This window comes from Gavialis gangeticus, unplaced genomic scaffold (genome assembly GCF_001723915.1).
Source record: "Gavialis gangeticus isolate Ggan-Ray unplaced genomic scaffold, GavGan_comp1, whole genome shotgun sequence".
Classification (NCBI taxonomy): Eukaryota; Metazoa; Chordata; order Crocodylia; family Gavialidae; genus Gavialis; species Gavialis gangeticus.
The window spans coordinates 114,194,761-114,210,256 of record NW_017729022.1 but is presented as its reverse complement, the minus strand read 5'-3'; positions in this window follow the sequence as shown (position 1 = coordinate 114,210,256).

Genomic DNA, 15,496 nt, shown 5'->3' with positions numbered 1-15,496 from the left:
CCCAGCCTGAAAGTGTGACTCTCTTCTTGAGGTGAATTGGATTAGCCTCCAGGGGACAAAATTAGCAATTTATGCAACAGTTTGTGCTGAAGTTTATTGTTCCTGGATGCAGTATTTACACATGTGCCCAGGACCGCAACACATTGAGCCAGGGCAGCACAGCCCCAACTGGCAAGAGACCTGGGGGGTCAGCCTGCCAGCCTGGAGCAGCTCCCCCCAGCTCAACATGCTGCGGAGGGGCTGGCCGGGGTACGAAGGTGCTACAGTGAAGAACTAGCTGCCAGGCAGCCCCTGCATTGTAGTACCCTTGTGCACTAGCCCCAGTTACCATCTACACGTGCACTGCATGTAGTAGGGTAGTATTTGTAGAGTACTTGTGTTAGGCAGTACTATCCTACCGCAGAGTTAATTTGTTTACTTTAGCCTAGTAGGGGCAGATGTGTAGATGGTGACACTTTATTGTGGAACTAATTAGTCAACTCTGCAGTAAGCATCTTGTGTAGATGCACTCTGGATGTGTTGAGGAAAACCAGGATAGTTCGATACTTAGAGTCCAAGGTGCACACAGAACAAAATGCTGTTACAGAAGCTGAAGGTCAGAGCAAGGAACAAGATCCCTCTCTCTTTAAAAGGACCATGGAAAGCAGCATGGCAAAGTGAGAAGTGGCATTTTCCCTCATGGAGGCTTCTGCGGCAGTGAACATCCTATTGGAGATACTTAATCATCCTAAATTAAGGGATTACCTGAATAAAAACATGCCAAGTGCTGGTGGTTTTCCATGTGCCAACAAGCTTCACCAATACTATCTCCCTGAGGTGATTGCTTTACATGTACAATCCACAAAGCCTGCACTGGTAGAGTATGAATCTTTCTCCATTGTGACTGATGTGCTGCACATTTTATTTGTACCCGGGAGCTGCACAGACTGGGACCTGCCTGTTTTTCATACAGAGCTGGTCTACCTTGTATCTGTCAATTTTTCTACCATGTCTCAGGCTGTAGTGAAGGCAATTGTTAACTATGGTTTAGAATTTAACAAGGTCTCAGTATTCTTGTCCAACAATGCCATGTACATGTGCAAGGCTTTCTCTGATGTGCTCCAAGGAATCCTGCCCAACACAGTTCATCTCACCTGCAATGAGCACATTATGTCTTTATTAAGTGACATCTGGCACACACAGTTCCTTGAGGATAGCTTGGTGTCCTTTTTCAAGACAGTCTTCAAACACTGCCCAGGCTGTAAGATCTGGTACAGGGAGTCCCTTGCCCGTCAAAGTGGGGACTCACATGGCAGTGTGCCACTGCCACCAGAGCCTGGGTTAAAAAGGTGGAATCTGTGGTTCAAAGCAGACAGTTACCATGCCAAGCAAATGTAGCACTACCAGCAGTTTGTGAGTGAAGAGCTGGAAATCACACCTGGCACACAGTGCATGCTTAAGCTTCACTTTCTCCTGGAACAGGGAGACATGCAAGATCAAGTGAAGTTTGCAGCAGAATATGCCACCTGGTAATGGAGCTTCTAATGTGGGTTAAAGGCCAGAAGGCTGTGATCTACCACACACACAACAAACTGATGGATTTGATAAGTTGGGAAGAAGACATGGCATCACAAGAATTTTCAAACTGTCTTCCTGAAAACCAGTGTAGAAGGAACCTGTTCCAGGCAACAGCTGTGAAGCTGAACAAGTACTACAGATACAACCCATCAGTGCCACCGTGCTTCAGACAACTAGCTGTTTCTTTCCTTAGTGCTATTCTCATTTTGGACCCCAACCAGGTGCCTGTGCTGAGTTGTGACCCACAGCTACTGAAATCAAACCCTGGATGGCAGAAAAAGCATGGGAATGAACTTGCTGCTTACGTGAACTTTGTCAAAGAGTGCCATATGCCTGGGCCTATATTTTGGGACTCTGTCTGTGACTGGTTTCCACATCTGTATGCTCTGGCAAAACACTGCCTGACCATTCCAATGAACTCAGTGAACACTAAGCATGCCATCTCAGTGTACAGACAAGTGTTTACCCCACAGACAGATGATGTCAGTAGCTACTGCCACTGCGTGGTGCATGCTAGCATTTAACAGCTAGCATGAATTGCCCATCTTAAGGTTAGCATTGAGTAAAATCCTTTTTACAATGTCCTTTAATAATGAATAGTCACAGTATTAGTTACAGTTCATGTTGTGTATAGCTTTAATTTCATAAAACATTTTAGTTTAGGGTTTAAATACTCAGATTGCTTAATAATGTTTCTATTAATGGCTTCCATAGGTTTAATCCCCTGATTAAGGCCGCGGAAGCCACTGATTGTAAGCAATTAAGCTGCAGTTTCAGGTCATTTGCCAATCTCCAGGAAGGGGCGGGATTGCCAGGGCCCCTTGCCAATTCATAGGTTCATAGATTGTAAGGTTGGAAGGGACCTTGGAAGGTGTGGAGGTATAGAGGGGCCCCTCAATGATAAGCCCACAAAAATGGTGGCCAGTCCCATAATCTGCCCATGAAACTGGCTGGCTGCCTGCTTGATTTGAGCAGGCCCCTATATATTAAGGATCTTTATGCTCAGGTAAGAGCCCTTGCACACTGGCAGAGTGGTACAAAGTGGTTTGAATGTAAACAATAACTGGAACCTTTGAAACTCCAACACTAAAAATAAAGAGACTTCCGGAAATGCTGGAAAATCTGACAAAAAGTATATATTAGTCCTTTGTGAGGAACAACCTGAAGCAAAAGCATCAGTCTACAAAACAATGGATACAGCTTTGTGGGCCTTTTGAAGGGAAGGGAATGGCTTATTTGCTCCTCAAATCTTTCCTCTGACAAACCAAACCAAGAGCAGTGACATTTCTCAGAAGAACTGCCGCTCCCTCCAGAATGGGATTTTAATGCTTACTTCCCCATGGTCTGCTACTGTTACACTGAACCCTAACACTGAATGTCAGTCCTGCCTGCTTTGTGTACTGTGAACTCAGCACATGCAGGAGAACTGCAGAAAAGTTAAAAAAAAGATCAGTTTGTCTCTTTTCAGCAGGAAAATAGCGCACAGACATTTCACCATGCTTGCAACAGACTGATTCTGCTTGCTGAATCTCCTCTCACTGAGAGGTCTATAACTACTAAAATGATATTAAGGAAATCTCTGAAATAATCCATGTTTTAAAAATTCTGAACATTTGTTTCAATCTTGTAAAACAGTGATTCTCAGCCATTTTAGACTCAAAGCGCCCCTCAGTCTCAAGGCGCCCCTTGAAAAATCTCAGCTCCTAGTTTTTTGTTCATTTCTTGACTACAGAAAAATAATACAGCAATTCTTCTGTTGTAAAGAACTCAGAAAGAATACAGAATGTTTTTGACACTATGGGGCATTTATAGACATGCTCCAGGAAGTGTGGGGGAGGGGGGAGGTGCTTTAATCAGACCAGCTCTGAGACCAGCTCTAATTAAAGTGCCCAGAGCATCACCTGTATCAGCGCATTTGATGAGCTTTAGTTAAAGCGCCCCTGCTGCCATTTTTCAGCACAGGGACACTAATATATCTGATGCTGGAGTAGCCGGAGCACAGTAATTACCATGCTCCAGCAGGCTCAATTGAGTCTGCTACTATGTGCTGTAATTGCAGCACATTGGAGCAGCCTCTCTGCATATGTGTAAGCACCCATGGATTTCTATTTGAAATCTCTGGGTTCATCTTGTGAATCATGTGTAAGTATCTGCACACCTAACAGTGCTACTATTATAACACACCACACAGCATCTTTAAAGGATGTCATGGCACTCCATGGATATGTGTGAGTACCATGTTCTGGCAGCAGGTACACTGGTCCAAATCATGAGAAACCAGTCTTGCTTCAAAAGAAAATAGCACTATTCCCATTGAAGGCAATAGCAAAGCATCTAGGGGCCTGATTCCTCAGGGTCTTGAATCATGTATATTCATTTACACTACTGCAAAGTAAGTGTAAAATGCTACTTTTTGAAATATTGGTCTTTCCATCCTTCCTGCACTAGGGAAATGACTACCTGTGATGCAGGGCATGGGTGAACTGGATCCCCAGCAATTTATACAGACTCCAGCAGAAAGTACCTGACCTTTTGCATAATAACCAAATGCAAAGAAACACTAGGGAAAGGTAGCTACAGTATAGACCTGCTTCATATATTTTAACCAAAAGGCAAATTTAACAATAATGGCTTTTTATCACACATGAAGTTTAAGGTTGCTCAGGGTACCTAAATGTGCAGTGGTTCATCTTGTGGAACATTGTGTCCTCACACCTAGATTTCCCCCTAAGTTGGGCTAACTATCATCACGTTTGTAAATAATGTGGTATTTAGTATGTGTTTTCGCATTTTTGTATTTTAGCAGCCTGACCCAAACAACAAATTATCAATTTGTGTATAGTACACTCAGGTGACAAAGGGCTTCTCAATAGACAGTAGGTGAGAGCACACTAAGGGAACCTTTAACATATACCTGTCCCATATAGAAACCTGGATCATTAACAGAGGTAAAGAATGTTTAGGTGGAATAGAATGTGTATTCAACAATGGCCCCATGCATACCAAAGAAAATGCTGTTAGTGCACTTAAGCCAGACCTCAGAAGGAAATAATCTACCAAAATAAACATGTGCCTTGAGATTTTGAATGGGGAATGAGAGATGAGGAGATGATGATGAATTGATTTACAAGAAGCCTTTTTAGGGGAGAGAGGAAAAAAATACCTTAAATCTAGGACAAGTCTAGGGAAAAGTGGGAACCCAGCCAAGGAGTCTGGAGGGTCACCCAAGAGGGTAGCAGGATTGCTTTCTACTAAAAATGCAGGGAACACTGGGGAAACTGATTCAGGCCAGAAGTGAGCTAGGAGGTGCTTCTGGTTTTGTTTTGTATTTTTGTCACTAAGTCTAACAACCTTTTCCTTTTGCTTTTCTGTCTGATGTTAATAAACCTATTTTGGTGTCTTATGTTACAGTTTGTGCGGTGCTAAGAGTGGTTTTGGGGCAGCTGCCAGCAACAGGCATTCCATTCCTACAGAGATGGCAGGCCCATTTTCTTTTGCAAACCCAAGGAACCCTAAATGTCTGTGAGATTCTCTTCTACTAGGCTGGAAGTCCTGATCAGTATGCTGGTTACATTTGTTAGGGAGAAAGGACTCTCCCCAGAGCAAGATCTGGTCAAAGCCCCAAGGTGTTACTACCAGGATCTATGCCCTGGGTGGTACCAGGGGGCCAGGCTTGCTGTAACAGTGACAATGGTAGCAGCTGGGTCAGCAGCGGCAATGGTTGCTTTTCTTACATACTGTCTAATTAGATGCCTGAAGCTGGTGCCTTGGTTGCCCACCCCTCATTATGCTACTGATTTTGCCCTGAGTTTTCAAGACCTAAACTTTCTTAAACATTTTCCCTCTTGTTTCATTAAAAAAAAAAAATCTTTTCATAGAACATGTTGACAGAAATAGGACATTTTATTTTCCTAATTTTTCCACAAATGCAGTATTTTTCTTTCAACTCTACTGAAATAGAATATAATGAAAACTTCTTTTGCAATCCTGAAAAGATAAAGAAAATCCCCATTACTAGCTCCTTAATAATAACTGGAAATACAGTGGCAAACTGTCAGATTTTCAGTTCAAAGCTGGATTTTAGACATGCATTTCTGAGCCGGGAAGACTATTTAATGCCCAGTTGTAGATTTTAGCATCAGCCTGAGTAGGTGGTGTTATGGAGCTGCACAACCTTAAAGTAATTGCATAAAAGATTTTGCTTCAGGCCTCTGTAGGGAAGTGAGGAGGGGGGGAGGGGGGACACGGCAGGGACAATTGAGACATTTCGCCACTTCTTTCTGCTCCCTTTGAGGGTAACTTGTACTCCCAGGCTACATCCAGATGAGCAGGAGTGTGTGCTTGCAGTGGCACAAATTGCTGGGGCCAGCACCTGTACCTGTACTGATGGTCTAGTGGCATGCTGGAGCAGGATGGGCAGCATGGAGGTCTGGCCAGCAATCAGAGTGTTGCTCTGGACAGCCTCGCCTCAGTTTGTGCTGGTGCTTTGGGGGTGGAGGGGATTGTGAGTTTTCTGCTGATTTTGTTTCTGGAGGGTTTTTTGCTGCTGCGCTGCAAATTTTTAGTGGAGCACACATCTTAACATTCACTGCATGCAGTTTGTGGTGCCACAGACCATACACCCCTGCTTGTCTGGATGCAACCCCAATGTGTAAAAGAAACAACAACCTCTGTGTTTGAACACATTGTGATTTTCCTCCTTCGGAATCACATACACACACATGCACATACATGCACCCCTCAGCTCTTCCATATAAAACCCAGAGACAATCTGGTCCTTGTTAAGGGTTGTGTGATATGTTTAGGACAGGATTCGGATCACAGAATGTATATAACACATAAGATCCCACCAAAGCACAGCACCAGAAAGTGAAATTCTCAATTAATATCAGACCCTGATGCAGGCCCATATGCTGAGCAGTTGATACCATGGATCGTTGAAGCCTTTTAAAAATTAGTTACTACAGATCACATCTGCACATCCAGTATACCTGTGCCAGGAGTAACAATTGGGAGATTTCAGCCCTATACACCAATTATGTGCATACTCATGCTAAAACAACCATATTTGGATCACAATTTGTAAACACAATGTACTCCAAGCACAGCCGAAACAAACAAGACACATGATCTACCCCAGATTCATATTCAGTAAGAAACTTTCTGTTGATACATGCTGTCATACCTCTTCAGCAAATTCAGAGAACCAGCATTTCTATATATTTGAGCCTCCCCTTTGCAGAATCTCTACTACCATCCTTTCTTTTCTCTCTCCCTTGCCACTCTCCCCAGCCAAAGATATATATTGTATACAGCCACATATCTTAATCTGTCACATAACGAGCTTGACTCTCTTCCCAGTTGCACTGTTATAAAGCAGGAGAACTCCACTTAATAAATGGCATTACACCCGTGTAAATCAGGGGAGGGGGGGCAAGAAGGACCAACCCACTGCATTTTAAAAAAGTAATCCATGGATAATTCCATAGAAGCTCTTCATGTTCTTCATTTTATTTAGCTGATTCAGACAACCATCCCTGGGAAAAACACACTCATGCATGGAAATTGCCCTTACAGAACTTGAGAAGGGACCGCAGCAAAAGATGACATGTGGCATTTCTCTCAGTGCAGTGAAAAGCATGTTGCATAGTTTTTTTTTTCCAAGCGAAACAATTACAACTTACTGTAGGTATCACATCACAGCATAAAAGCCAGTGTGTGGGGGAGCATTTAGAAGCATACCACATGCTAGGAAAAGCTTCAGTTGTAGCTGCAAAATCCAGCAGGGCGTTCTTAAGAGGGCTCCTGCACTCTGAAATTCACTTGCTAGGTCTGCTGAAGCCCAGATTTGTCATGGTTCTGGACAGTAACTCAAAGTTCACCTTTCTGCTGAAGCATTCAGGATGTATTGAGGTTTCACACTTAAAAGGGGCAGGAAGTGGAAGGAGGATGTGAGTGAGGTGCCACGAGTTGATGAGTCAAGTGCCTTTATACATTTAACAGGACAGCTTATTTATTGACACAATGGGCCATAACATTGACAAGTTTAGATCTCTGAAAGAGTTAAAAAAAGTTCTGGATGTTGCCTAGCGTTTCTGAATAAGCATAAGGACAATTATACACATTCTCTCTTCAGAATTGTTGAGCTGTGGAGAGCTATTCCTGAGAAGTGCTGGGCAGTCCAATTCCCAGTAAAGGTAGCAGAATCTGAGAGTGCTTTTCCCCTATCATGAGGCACTCTGAATACTTTGCTGGATTTTATCCTGATTAAAATTAATGGAACTTACAGAAACCTGCCTTCGCAAAACCTATTCCAACACCCTAAGTGTCACACACCACCAGAGCAGTGTTATTAATATCCGTGAGACTGGTCATGGAGTAACATCCTATTTGGCACCAGGAAGAATGTTACTGTTACTGTATGGGTAGAGGGTTTGACAGCTGAGAAAGACAATGCACACTTATGACCTGTGCTATTAGGAGACTCAGTCTCACCCCCTTGAGCTCACAAATAATTTCAAAGTATAAATAAAAGATGTGGTCCTTTGGCCCGTACTCACATGCCTATTTTGACTGAAAACCATGGGAAGTCACAGGAGTAACTATAAGAACATGTCTCTTTATAAAGCACCTGTGGATATTAAGAAAAGCCATCTGAGCCAACAGCATTATTTTCATGATAACCCTTGTACTTTTCTGAGGCAAAAATATCTAGGGAGAGGCTAGTGAAAGGGTAAGCATCAAACAAAACACAATTATTAGATAGAACATATGCACAATAACCTTTATGTGTGAAACTCTGTGGGGCCCCATAAAGTTTTTCATTGTTATTTATGTTAAAAAAAACTTCTGTGAGTCATACTTTAGGCTTTGCCACTTATGAGCAATGTGACTCATGAGTAATGTGACCATGAGAGTGACCATCCCTGCCCTGCTGTAATAAACACTCCATTGCTCTCTGTGCATTACACAGTTTCCCTTTCTCCTTCCTCCCAGGAGATTAACCCCAGTTACTAGTATTCTGGTCCTTGTTTTGCTCAGGAAAGAACTGGCTAGGAACAACTGGAATGAGGCACGTGGCGGACAACAAAACATGTGAGCAGAAGCCTTCGTATGGTCCTAGGCGTGGGTTAAACGCTAACCATATTTGGCCAAGAGAGCTGCCACCGTCATGAGCAGAGCAATACTCAGCATGAGCAATCCAGATCTTAAAACAGCACAGACCCAGATTGTTCATGGCTAGAGTCAGAGTATATGCTTCAAGTGGGCAGGGGCCACATTTTATACAGCACTAAGTCCAATCAGTATTCAACGGTAAGTATTATTATCTAAAAACCTTGGCATTTCCATTAATTTTCTTATGTTATTTGCATAAATATCAGAATCAAGCCTTTAATCTGACATCAATCACTTTCATGATAGAAAATATTATTGTTGAGATGGAGAAGGCACTGCCATTCTAAATTCCTCTTTCCTATTGCTCCTAGTCTTCCTTGACAACATTCCTTTTGAGGTGAAATTTCATATTCTTGGTTTCCAACCAAATGTGTGAGTGTGAGAGAGGGGTCGGGGGAGGAGAGAGTAAGGCAAGAAGGGGAGATTTTGAGGAATAATTTCCATTGGTTTTCAGTTAAGGAAGCATGAGTGCTGGGAGGGGAAGGGAGGGCACTAGTCAATTAAAAAAAATGGTTCCTTTACTTTGACTCTAGCTCAGAGTAGCTAGGTACATGAGCAGTTTCACTGATGTCACATGTTTAAGGGTACACACGAGGCTTCCATGGCTGAATCAGGGCTTTTGCAATCTCCCATCTCAAAAACTGAAAGAATGCTTAATCTTTAATTTTGGGACTTATTTTCACAAATCATCAACCTCTGGAAGTCCTGTTGAAATCAGTTAGAGTTTTACATGTCCAAGCTTGCAAAATCTGCACAGGTGCCTAGGCTCTGCTTACTTGCTAAGTTTGAAAAAATTTTCCAACTTTTAAAAATATAAGGGCCACTGCCTTATGAGAATTTGACTCATAATAATTTTAAATTGTCCCCCATGTCCTATACTGAACTTTCAGTGTGAATGGCCTGAAAATTAATCCAACTGAAGCTTGCTGCCACTCCAACAGATGCAATTTCACAAGTAAGTTTTTACAGAATTCAAAAACTACCGCTGTCTGCCAGCAGACAGTGAAGCACAATGTCAACATAGAAAAGTAAATAAAAACACATAAATAAAAAAATGGTACAGCATGATCCCAAAAACACTTGGAAAAGGGTCCAACAATTAACAGTGGGGGGCAACCCATTGACTTCACATGATCCATTTCCAGTGTTAAGCACTCAGCACTGACTGTATTCAGGATCAAGATTCAGTCAGTTTGAGCAAATACAATCTTAATGCAAAAAAATCCCCTCATTTAAGATCAATTAAGAAAAAATCATTGCTTAACTGTGGTTAACTGCTTAACCAGCTTGTACACAAACTCTTGGCTGCTCCTTACAAAAATTAGAGCTGAAATGCACAGTTGGGGGGGTAGTTCTTCTTCATACTTATTAATTTTCCCTCCTTTTCTCTTTTTTTTCCCCTAACAGATATTACAAACCCCAAAAATATCTTTGTTCAGCAACAAAGTTGAGAATGTAAGCACAAACACACGGTAGTCAGGAAATGCTGCAATTTACATTTCCCTGAGGCCAGAGCAATATTAACACATATACATTACATGTAACTGCATTCATCATGTTGATGATTGTTTATGGCTCTTACAGATAGCATATAATGTTTGTGCAATACAGTCAAATTAGCAGTCCTCTGGAAACTTTAAACTTTGGAATCACCGTACTTTATGTCTAAGTTCTTGATTTAAAAACTGTATTAATAAGTTTTTTTTCACATTTCTTTCTCTTTGAAGCTATCCTGTCTTGAGTATCATGATTCCATAGGATCTCTCAAATGGAATGGGATCAGGCCTGGTCAGCTGTTGAATGTAAAGCCACCAAAGACCACCAACATCCTGCAAAAGGTGCCAATGTTTCAGGCAATAGCAAAACTACACAGGGGTAACTGGGGTATCAGCTCTGGGCACTTGATTAAGGGGGAGGAATCCTTCTACCTCTTTAAGTGAACCAAGTCAAGGTGTGGGTGCAGCACATCTCTTCATTGGCTTCATTGGGGAGCTCTACTTTAAAACCTGAGCTACAACATTTAGAGATGCTGTACTAGAAGCAGTGGTCAAGATGTATGCAATATCTGACTTGGAACATCTTACCAATTTACCTTGGATTGTTAAAAACACATGACATTTCACAAATTTCAACTTACAGATAGTTCTGTCAGCTTAATTCCCCCTGCTGTTTTAATTTGATAAAGTTTTCTTCTCACTTGTCTCTGTAACATTGATATCTACTTGTGACACTACTGCAGATGGTCTGCAAAGTTCTGTTTACTTGGTTGAATGACAACGATAGGAAGATAGGCAAGGGCTTTTTTGCGATATCTTTTACCGGACCAATCAAAGTTATCACAATAAAATGCTTGTCTCATATATTTCCCTGACTGTTGCTGCTACCTGCACCTCAGCATCTGCTCTCTGCCACTGTGTGATAAAGGATATTAAGCTTGGACCTATCAGCTGACCTAGTAAAAGATGTTTCTTATGTTCTTACATACAATAACACTCCAACCCAAATAATAGGCAGGTAGGTCTTGGAGAAACACTTACTGTTATTTCTGGGTTATTCTGTTTAGAATATGGACATTAAATCAGCAAACATGGCTTCTGCCATAGTCCCCAGTTGTTTCATAGATGCAAGATTGCCTTCTAGAGTAGTTACCCATACAAGCAGATACATGTTATTAAGTTATGATACCATCCTAAATAGATGCATAACATAGATCCACACTGTTTAGGAGCTGTTTCACTCTACTCCACATATGGCTGTATTCAGGGGGAGAGTGAGGGAGCTGCAGTGGTGCAGTTGCAAACCCTTCCCTTTGATTTCTGCTCCTCCAAAAGTGGCAGTAGCATTTCTACTCAGGCAGCAGTGACGGAGTCTCATGATTTCATGGCTTGTTGGGGGTTTCATACCCAATTTATGTTAAAGTTTTAATTCCACAGCTGTTTAAGACCATTAAAAAAGGAGAGAGGGTTGTTCTGTTCCACTAATTAAGTTATTCTTTCTTTTGCAATTCTGCTGTCTGATAGCTGCTCCTGGTAACATAGCTCCTAGTTCACAACCTTCATATTTATATGGAATAGTTCAGAGACTATTTTTAATTCTAGCTAAAAACATTAATGCAGGTATGGAAACATTAGCTCAGATGAAAATTACCTCACTTGTGGAAATAGCTCTCAGTGAAGCACTGGATGCATTGTCAAGAAAGCTTGATTTTGTTTATGAATCTGAAGGAGGTATACATTTAATTCTAATGACTAGAGGACTAAAGAAGCAATATCTTTTGAGTATTTTTGCCTGGTTAATTGTGTTTTTTAAAATACATAATACAACAAATTATAGCTAGCAATTTAATGCACATTCTAATAAAGGTATTTTTGCTTCAGTCTTAAACTGAATAATATAGCTCTAGGTCCCTACCATATTAGTAAAGTTTCTAGTTTCTTGTTACCAAATGAAAAATGTGTTGCATTATATGTGATGATGCACGACACCATCTGCACCCCCATTTACAAAAGCTTAGATCCACACATGGCTGCATTTTGGCAGCAGAGGGTACCAATCATGATAGTTTTGAAAAGGGATGTTGTGAAACATGGTAAGTTATAGTGTTTGTTAAGCACAGTAGGATCTGTGTCTGAAAATTGGGTTCAGATTTAGTGTAATAACTGCAAATTGCTGCATGGCAGAGAGCACTGGGGACTTGTAGTTAGAAGCCCATTGCAAAATGTGGCCCTTTTTATTTTTAACATATGTGCAGAACCTGATTTTGGAAATCCTCAGAAGTGCAAAATTCATGGTATGTGCAAGGGGAAGAGTTTAGAGGATTCCACACATTTTTATGAAACATTGGTGCCACATAAACACTGACACTTTAAAGCTGTCTCTATGCATTGACTGAACTGGAAGTTTTAATCAAGGAAGGCTTGCAAGCTGTGATCAGAACACGGTGTCCTATTTAAGCATTTTCCTGGCATGAGCACAGGTGTGTTTACTACTTGGCTGTCTATCCTTACTGTGTAGTTGATCCAATTATTTTAAGCACTGATCAGATTTTTTAAAAATGATCTCCAGTGTCTATCAGTGCTGTGTGACACTAAGTGGGTATGTGGCTTAAGTTGGACATTTTAGCACTTGTCATTTGTCTAGACTGGGTGCAAACAAGGGCAACATGAAAAAGAAGTGTTGAACATTCCCAGTATGGCCATACCACATAAATCAAATTCAGCTCTGGTGCCAGTGCACAGCTTTCCAACAGTATAAGTGAGGTTACATCCATGTACATCAGGCCAGAAACAAACTGCTAGTCTTTATTTTAGGCAATCCAATCAGATTTCTAGCCCACCACCACTTTTTCCTCAATTAAAGAAAATCTCTGCTGTTCCACTTTTCACTCCTTAAAAATGGTTTCAAAACACATGCCACAGAAAATCTTTCCTGACAATCTGTTTTTGTTTCCTTCACTGACTTTTCAAAATTAGCTCAAAAAGTGATGTTGACACTTGAAAGAAAAACAACCTCCTGATCTTAAGTTTTTATTTAAGCAAACTGATTAGACAAAAATGTGAAATTAATGCAACATGGGAAACCGGTTAGGGAGAAAACAACTCTTTGTTTTGCCTTTCTTACTCTACCCCTTAGCCCAAAACTACCTTTTAATGAAATGGCTCATTAAATGTGTTGTAACACATTCCTATTGCAGGTTGGTGTATTTGTCAGTGTGTGTATCAATGCCACCATGGAAACACTACAAGCTTGATGAAATATAGTCACATGCAGATCATTCCACACCTTTCAACTTCTATTCAGTATTTCAACCACAAAGTGGTGCTATTGCAAAAGCTAACACTTAGTGGGCAACCTTAATCCCTCCTTTTCTAATCAGTCAAGATAAAGGTAAAACCTATGAAAGAATAACTTTAGGCATCTATTTACTTATTGCTGAATAGCTCATATATTTGTGTACAGCATAAATATATACCCTGTTACTGATATCAGATTTAATGTAAATCGATGGATAGTTGTGAGTGCATACTTATAACGATATATGTATAAAACTGTGTTTGGTTTGGTTTGGTTTGGTTTGGTTTGGTTTGAAAACTGACCAAGGTGTAAAATAATCAGATTAAGCCACAATAATGGCCACCATTTAAAACAACAGAAATTAACTTACTGCTTTTTGGCATGTTCAGATAATACTTGTAATTCTTTCAAGAAATCTCCTACCTTGAAGACTGAACTGAACAATCAAATTAATACAATCTTTTATCATCGGAACTTCTGACATAAAGGTTACATATTAAATAAAGGCAGAAGGCATTAAACCAAGCTGATCATTCTGTTTTATCAGCTCTCAGAATTTGTTTTATTTTTAAACTATTCTAAGAAGATTTAAATGTAGAATAAATGCAGGAAATAAATACACATACAAATGGGTAGGGGGAAAAACTATTTCAAGAGTAATTTAAAATCCTTTAAAAGAAGGTTTGGGAAAACTGAGAAGTATTGACTGTGTCTACATTTTCTGTAGCTGTGAAAACACCCTATCTGCAATGCTTTTTACAGTGCACACATATTTGGCAAGATTAAGGTGTCACATCTCAAATTACAAGGCGTGTTGATTGCACACAGATCCAGGCACAAGTACAGGGCAAAACCCCTCAAGTTGTGCACGATGCCTGGTTCTGGTTGGTTTACCTCCCATCAGAGGTAGCCAGCTCATCTAGGCAGAACAATTTACTTGCAACCCAGTTATTTTGCCCCTTCTTTTTGTTGGATTGACTGCAGTTATGGAGTTCCGGGATCTGGGCTGGTCTTCAGATACTTAACCCTTTGACTGTCGCCACTGTAGCACAGCACTTGCTAGCCACAGGAAAGATTTCTGTTGCTGGCTCTTTTACCCAGTGATTCCCCACTTCAGGAGATTAAAAGCTGAGTCATTTTGTAGGCCCTCCTCATGTCTGTCTCCAGTAATGTGGGTGAGGGAGGGGAAGGGGTGACATACATCAACAAGGATGGCAGATCTGCAGAGAGGCAGCATAGTGTAAAATAAATGGCTTTAGGGTTTTTCAGAGTTTCAACTACTTGTGGATTGGCAGAGCAGTGAGTTTTGGAAGAATATTCTTAGGAAGTATCAGTGGAAGATGCCACTTTTTTTTTTAATCCTGAAGCTGGGCATTAGAATAGGGCAATCAATGAAAACAGCGTATATAGTACAGTGTTCCCCTGTGGTGTAATTCGATTGATTAAAAAAAAAAAAAGCCCAGCTATATATTCCCAGCTGAAGATGTTTCCCAGAAAACCTGACAAATGGCCAGGTACATTTAAAAATTCAGATGGGGTAAGGGGGGATAAAAGAGTAATGCTAGGAGCAACAGAGGGGTGATCCTACTTGGGCCAAAACAAAACTGTGGGCAGATTGTTTTGTTCAAGAAGAAAGCAAGATGCCCTGTCTTGTGGTGCTGAGATACAGAGAGAATTGAAAAGCTGGACCATGTGAAAGGTCATGTGTGACTCTTTTTATTTCATTGACAACTCATTCAATTATGCTCGAATCCCATAGAAAAGAAAGATGACTTAAGCATGTAAATTTAGAGGGCGACTTAGAGGCATGCAGCTAAATTTATCAGCCATCTCTGTGCGCAATTGCTCTAAATAAAAAGTTTGGAACCCAGTCACTGCTGGCTGCTGATGCACTTTCCATGTTTTTGGCACCCACCCTCCTGAAGTCAAGGGCTGCTGCCTTGCTGCAGGCCTTTGACACCCTGTGCTG